Source organism: Palaemon carinicauda, chromosome 17, assembly GCF_036898095.1.
Source record: "Palaemon carinicauda isolate YSFRI2023 chromosome 17, ASM3689809v2, whole genome shotgun sequence".
NCBI classification, from domain to species: domain Eukaryota; kingdom Metazoa; phylum Arthropoda; class Malacostraca; order Decapoda; family Palaemonidae; genus Palaemon; species Palaemon carinicauda.
In genome coordinates, this window is record NC_090741.1 from 14,221,184 (window position 1) to 14,228,683 (window position 7,500).

Sequence of the window (7,500 nt, forward strand, 5' to 3'; positions counted from 1 at the left end):
TTATTTTAAGAATTAACTTTTTATTTTCACGTATGTTTGTTACAAAGTCTTACGTAGTCTATTTGAAAGTGCTTTAGGATTTCATACGAGTTAGGAGCAAAGGCTTAGGTAATGTTCTTTTATATTTCATGATGTATTGCATCATGTTCGAGATTGTGAATTCATTATATTAGTGTGAGTGCTTTCATTGTATAACATTTTTGTAAATGGCCCTGTAGGGAAGATAGTGTTGTTACGTGATTCACTAAGTGTTAAACTTGAACATTTTATCATTGGGTTTATTTCGAGTTTTTGTATAATTTTCATTGCATCATTTCTTTTCTTAGGTTGGGGTTTCTTCAGACATAATAGTTCAAGTCAAGTTGTTATAAATTTCAGATAGTAACATTTTTGTCTTATTCTAAGTTTTGTTCAGGCTTAATATTTTTTTCAGTGGATTAATTTTGTTATATAAATTCTTATCAAAGTGTTGTAGTTTATATAGAATATATTAATTATTGTAAAGAGTCTATTATTCCAATTATCTTTATTTTGGACCGGATTCTGCTCGTATTCCTGTTAAGAACCATCGTGAGTTTAAATGCGGGTTAATAATACCTAAGAGTAATTACCCAGTTTGGTTTTGAGTGTGCTTAAGAGACCTTTGGATATTTAGTGTTTCATATATTGCTGTCTGGGAGTTATTTAACGGTCTAAGAATTCTGGTATTACTGTTTTGAAGTATAACAGTTTTAATGTAAAAGCAAACTAGGTAATTTGGAATTTGAGAGGTCAATTAACTTGCCCGTCGTATTAAGTATAATATATGTTTAATTCCCAGTCACAAAGCGTAGTATAATATATTTTGCATGCTCAGACCCGGATCCACACAGCATAATAATATATACTCACTGTATATGGAGATAGAGAGGGAAAATCAGTGAATCTTATGTAGACATTATTAGATTTTCAAATAATGGAAATAAATATAATTTATTAACACGTTTTTAGCATAGATTGGTCCACCATAATGCAATATATACATTTGTGCTACAATGATATTGATAAGAATATAAACTTTGATCGATGTATGATATACTAGAAGAGAGAGTAGTTATAGATATAAGAAGAAAAAATTTTCCTTATGTAGATAGGGGGTACTAAGATTGAGTAGAAAAGGCTTTATACAAAAATTTCACAAAACATTAGTAAAAACAAACAAAGCTTGGATGTAAAAACACGTATTACAAAATGTGTGATTCCAAAGATAACTTTTGGGTGGCATTTTCATAATTTTCGTTACATGGACATTTCCTTTGGCTGCGATTTGAGTCATTATCATCGATTTAAAATTAACGCTTATCAAAATTTTATGTTTAGATATGGGCCTTCATATGTTATTATTATTATTATTATTATTATTATTATTATTATTATTATTATTATTATTATTATTATTATTATTATTACTTTCTAAACTACAACCCTAATTGGAAAAGTAGGATGCTATAGGCAAAGGGTCCTCAACAGGGAAAATACCCCAGTGAGGGAAGGAAATAAGGAAAAATTAAATGTTTCAAGCACAGTAACAGCATAAAAAAACTACATAAACTATAACAACTTAAAAAAAAACAAAAAACACGAGGAAGGGAATTTAGATAGAATAGTGTGCCCAAGTGTACCCTCAAGCAAGAGAATTCTAACCCAAGACAGTGGAAGACCATAGTGCAGAGGCTATGACATTACTAAAGACTGTAGAACAATGGTTTGATTTTGGAGTGTCCTTCTCCGAGAGGAGCGGCTTACCATAGCTAAAGAGTCTCTTCTATCCTTACCAAGAGGAAAATAGCCGCTGAACAATTTAAGTGCAGTAGTTAACCTCTTCGGTGAAGAAAAATTGGTAATCTCACTGTTGTCAGATGTATGAGGACGGAAAAAAAAATCCGTAAAGGATAGTACAGACTACTCAGTGTATGTGTAGCTAAAGGGAAAGTGAACCGTAACCAGAGAAAAAGGACGCAAGATTTAGATTATTCTTTTATCTTAAAACTATTCTATCGCTTCTAGATTTTCTTTGAGGGTTGTTTATATGCTTATTTAGTATGAATTCATAGTAAAAAAGATATTAAAAGTTTTGTTTTATTTTTTTAAGTCATTATTGACATGTTGCGTGTTTATGTGTGTGTATGTTGTTTTTTTTTTTAAAGGTTTTCTATCATTTGTATATAATATATATATAAACTGTTGTAATGTACAGGCTGTGTTTTGGAAATATTTAGGAGAATAATTTCGAACTATTACATTGAATGCTGACTGTTTAAAAACCCAGTTGATCGGTGAATATACAAAGAATACACAAATAAATAAGTGATAAAATATATTATCATTTAAAGCAAACCATCAATGAATATTCAGTTTCTTATATTTTGTTACGTTCGGTTATTGTAAGCACAGTAAAACTTAAACAAATTGTAGGCGCCCCCCTCTCTCTCTCTCTCTCTCTCTCTCTCTCTCTCTCTCTCTCTCTCTCTCTCTCATGGGGATCAGTGGCGTAGAGGAGCGTGGAGCCGCTGAGACATGGGAACAAACGGTGGCTACCGTGACGTCACTCCTGGGGGAGAAGATGCAGATTGAAGATGCAGACTCGTGTTGGAGCGAGCCCATCATGTTGGTGTGCCCCGTGACGCCGGGCTTCGTCCCATCGTAACAAGATTCTCTCTTTACTGTGGTCAAGATGCTGTGAGCGGGGCTCAAACAATCTGAGGGGCACAAAGAAGCCTCTACTTAAACAGGCAAGAGCGCAAGGGAAAGTGGCTCTCTTCCGTCACACTAAGCTAAATATCAAAGAAAATAACAGTGAAGCAGTGGTTGATCAAATGCAACAGTTTGCGGGGGTGTGGGGTATGGCTGGCGCCAGACGGTCGCCGTCCTGGCAGATGCGGGCCTACTGTTGGTCCCTCTGCCGCTGGTGGGGTCGTCGTGGAAGTGGCGGGGGCTCGGGGTGGTAGCGGGAACGGTCCCCTCCCCACCTTGCCCGCACCTCTTCGTCATGGCCTGGCCTCCAACTCGTTTCCTGTCACTACACCTGTTGCCTCGAAACAGAGTAGGCTGGTGAAGAAAAGTCTATGGAATGCTGTGAAGAAATAACTCGTCATTGTGGTATGAACATTCATAGCATAATATAACATCAACATATATATAATGGATATAAACCAACACTTTCCATTTCATAATCTAAATAACACAGCCTACTAATATGGTGGTTGTAGGGAATCACAACTACCCACTTAGCACTTTAAATACATTAACATATGATATTAGTGAATTAGAAAGTCCCACTCCTGTTACAGATCCATCAAGTGAACCTATACTGCCAGAATCAACATGTGACTATGTTTTCTGTAGTGGGGACTTACGTGAAAATTTCCTGAAAATAGTTTGAAAAGATTGTCTGATCATATAAGTAGTGTTCCTTAAAACCTGGACTCGTTATTTGACTAATGTTTAAATCAATATAGAGTCATGCTTCATGCTATCGGGCTATGTGAAACTCGTCTAAATGATGGCATATGTTATCTATATTACCAGGGTAATTAATATTCATATTTTCAGAATAAATCGACACAAGGTGGAGGATTAGCTACATATCTACATAAAAAGTTTGAAGGAGAAAAGATTGCTGATGCCTGTTTGAAATTACTACACCTTGAATCAATTCTTCCTCAAAATAATCAAGCCCTCAAATTTCATAATAGTTGTTTTTTACAGACTACCCAATGCATCACTCAATTATTTTTTTTATTCAATGGAGCATAGTGTCCATTATGTATCCAGCCTTGATTTACCATGTTATTTGATGGGAGATTTTAATGTAAACTTGTTAAATACTGATATCAATGTAATTTCATATTTCAATATGCCCTATTCTTACAACTTCTTTCAATGTATATTAAAGCCAACTAGAGTAACCTCTACCTCTACAAGTTTAATTGACCACATATGGTCAAATGACATTCACAATTACATGAAAAGTTTAATGTTTTATTCATCTATCAGTGACCTGTTCCCGGTATTTGGTCTTTTTTCAACATTTTCCTTCAACAGTACATCTTATGTGCACGTAACTGAGAGAATTACTAACAGTGGCAAAATTAGCAGTTTCGAAGAAGAATTATAAAATTTCAGGTGGGATTCAGAATTAGATAATACGGAAGGAGCTGAAAATATATTTAATTCATACATGGACCCATTCAAGAGACAAAACAACATTAATTTCCCGATAAAATAATTCTGGTTAAAGAAAAACATTTTGGCAAACAATATATAACTTCAGGTATAATAAGATCAATAAAACATCGTTACAAGTTACAAAAGTTATACGCAAACTGGCCACTAACATATGAAACAATATTACAACGACATAGGAATGCCCTAACATCAGTAATAAGAACAGCTAAATAAAATTACTTTAAAGAAAACTTCAGCAAACAATCAAGTAACTCTAAGAAAACATGGAAAACTTTATATTACTTAATGGGGAAAAATAGATCCAATGTGCCAAGTTCTATGAATATTTTGAGATAAAACTCTATCTAATAACAGCGATATTGTAAACGAATTCAATAACTATTTCGCAAATATTGGAAGCAAATTAGCTTCAGATATCGGTCCACCTCCAGTTCCATTTAAGTCCTTCCTTCCAGAGTCAGTCCTTTCCTCATTTCTTTTTCATAAACCCATAACACAGCAAGAAATTAAGAATAAACTAAAAGTTACGTCTCCGGGGTTTGATTATATCAATATAAAAGTACTTAAGGAATGCACTAATGGAATTTCTCCATTTTTAGAGTTCATTATAAATAAGTGTTTTACAGAGGGCAACTTTACTAGACAATTACAAGTAGCAAAAGTGATACCAACATTTAAGAAACGGGAAAAATCTAATTGTAATAATTACATGCCGGTCCCTATCCTTCCAAACATTAGTGAAATATTTGGAAAAAATAGTTATCATTAGACTGAATAATTACTTTACAAAATTTCCACTCTTAACTGACTGTCAGTGTGGCTTCAGATCCAATTACACCACTGAACTAGCCATTCACTAACTTTGCCAAAGAATTCATTTAGATAAGAAAAGTAATCAAATTGTAGTGTTTTGAGACCTAAGTAAGGATTTTGATAAAATATCACATCATATTTTGTTGCACAACTTAAGTATATATGACATACATGGAAAAGCTCATATTTTTTTTAGGAAGCTATTTATCCTCAAGAACACAATTTACAGTATAAAATAACTAATCTTCTTAAAGTATGGTCAGGTGCGGTGTTCCACAAGGGTCTATTCTGGGACCAATCCTTTTTTAATATATGTCAATGATATAATACATACGAGTACTAAATTAAAATGGTTATTGTTTGCAGATGATACCACAATATATGTACAGGGTCACAACATTAAAGATATTACAGTAATTCTAAATAAAGAACTAATAAATGTATCAAATTGGGTTGGAGCCAACAAATTAACACTGAATATTTCAAAGACATTTGCTGTGCTATATAGTTCTATACATTCAATTCAAAATAATACTGATGTAAAATTAAATGATAAATCATTGAATCAAGCCAACCACATCAAATTCCTAGATGTAATAATTGGCGAAAAACTAACTTGGAAAGATCACTTACATCAAGTTTGTATTAGAATATCTCAAGTTACAGGTGTAATATATAGAATTAGAAACAATGTAACTAAAGATTCCCTAAAACTAATATATTACTCTACTGTATATCAAGTTTTATTGTACCGTTCAGCAGTCTGGGGAGGATCATTCAAAACACTTATATATCCATTTTTTGATGCGCAAAAAACTAAATGTTATTAGGGTAATGTCATACAAATCAAAATATGAGCATACCAACCCTATCTTTTGTGACTACAAGCTGCCCAAATTACTAAATCCCACATCACTATAGACTTGTTTATTTGTGTTCAAAACATTACATGTGTATCCCATCAACATATTCCATCCACTGTCACATAATATTAACACAAGACGACCTGATGACCTAAGAGTACCGTACTGTCGCACGTCCAGGCGCAACACAGTGTGAGTGAGCAGGGCATTATACACTGGAACAAGCTCCCACAGGATATCAAATCACTCGCTTCTATTAACATGTTTAAAGGCAAAATTAAATCATCGTTATTGCAAATTTATGATCCATAGTCATACATGTCAGTACTACTATTACTGTTACCATTTCTTCTACTGTTATTACTTATGACACTATATAATTATTGTATATGTATATGTGTATGTGTGCGTACTTATGTGTACACATGTATGTGTGTGTATGATTGTATGAACGTTTATATTTGTATTTCTTTATGTATTTGTATATGTATTCAAGGCTCTATGTATGCGTGATTATGTGCATGTATGTGTACATATTGTATATAGGTATGTGTTTATGTATGTACATATGTAAGTCTGTATGTACATGTATTTGTATTTGTGTGTGTCTTCACCTTGCATGTCCTTATTCTTTATGTTAAATAAATCTGGTCCATATAAAAAATTCATGCTCAATGGACTTAGGCTATTCTACTAATATGTATAACACATTTTTTATTGTAACAATGGCCAATAAAGATATCTATATCAATATCAATGTCAACATTCTCTCTCTCTCTCTCTCTCTCTCTCTCTCTCTCTCTCTCTCTCTCTCTCTCTCTCTCTCTCTCTCTCTCTCTGTGATTTTTCATTCTACCATGATTTGATGATTGCTCTCCTGTCGGGCCTTCAGATGCTGAATATTGACTTAATTCATCCCAAAAAATAAATAAAGACTTACGGCCCATAAAGTTCTTTGTTACTGGTCTGCATAACAATCTCTAACGCCTTTGTGCAGTTAGTTCTTTGGGCATGTAACCTAAGATGTTTCACAACTCTTACAATCCTTTGCCTTAATGTTTTCAAAGGCTGTACCATCCTGTAAGTAGTACTAGGTATGCTGCTAATTCTAAGTTTTACCTTTTCCACCACCAGCGTTAATACTACAAAGTATTCAAAAAGTTTTATCCCAGCCGTGGTAACGTTGTCGAATAATGTTTCTAATCTAGCGGTTACATCGGCAGAACTTCACAAGTTCAAAAGTGTTGCTAATGCTTGTCTGTTTAACAGGTTGTTGTGACTCGCGTTTCATAGTTTATGTAAGACTGATAGATTTTAAAATATCTTGTAATCTTATTACTTCTCATGAATAGTTTATTCATTATTTCTGTATTTCCTTACCTCATCTAGCTGCTTTCATTTTAGGATGTGGGTTTACAGCTTCCTGCTTTCCCTGCTAAGGTTGTAGGTTGGCAAATAGAAATATTATTTAAAACTGACAATAAAAACTTTTGGAAAAGATAAAAAAAGATCAAGGAAAGATTCTTTCCAGTTACCTTCCTTTATCAAAATAGAATTTCAGCACTGAAGAGGCTTCACTTTCTCAATAGAATACGGA

General features: G+C 33.6%; 1 pseudogene; it reads left to right on the forward strand.

The window, feature by feature from the left end:
• The first annotated feature begins 2,515 nt into the window (after positions 1 to 2,515).
• On the forward strand, positions 2,516 to 3,951 carry LOC137656223 (uncharacterized; annotated as a pseudogene).
• Positions 3,952 to 7,500: the final 3,549 nt, after the last annotated feature.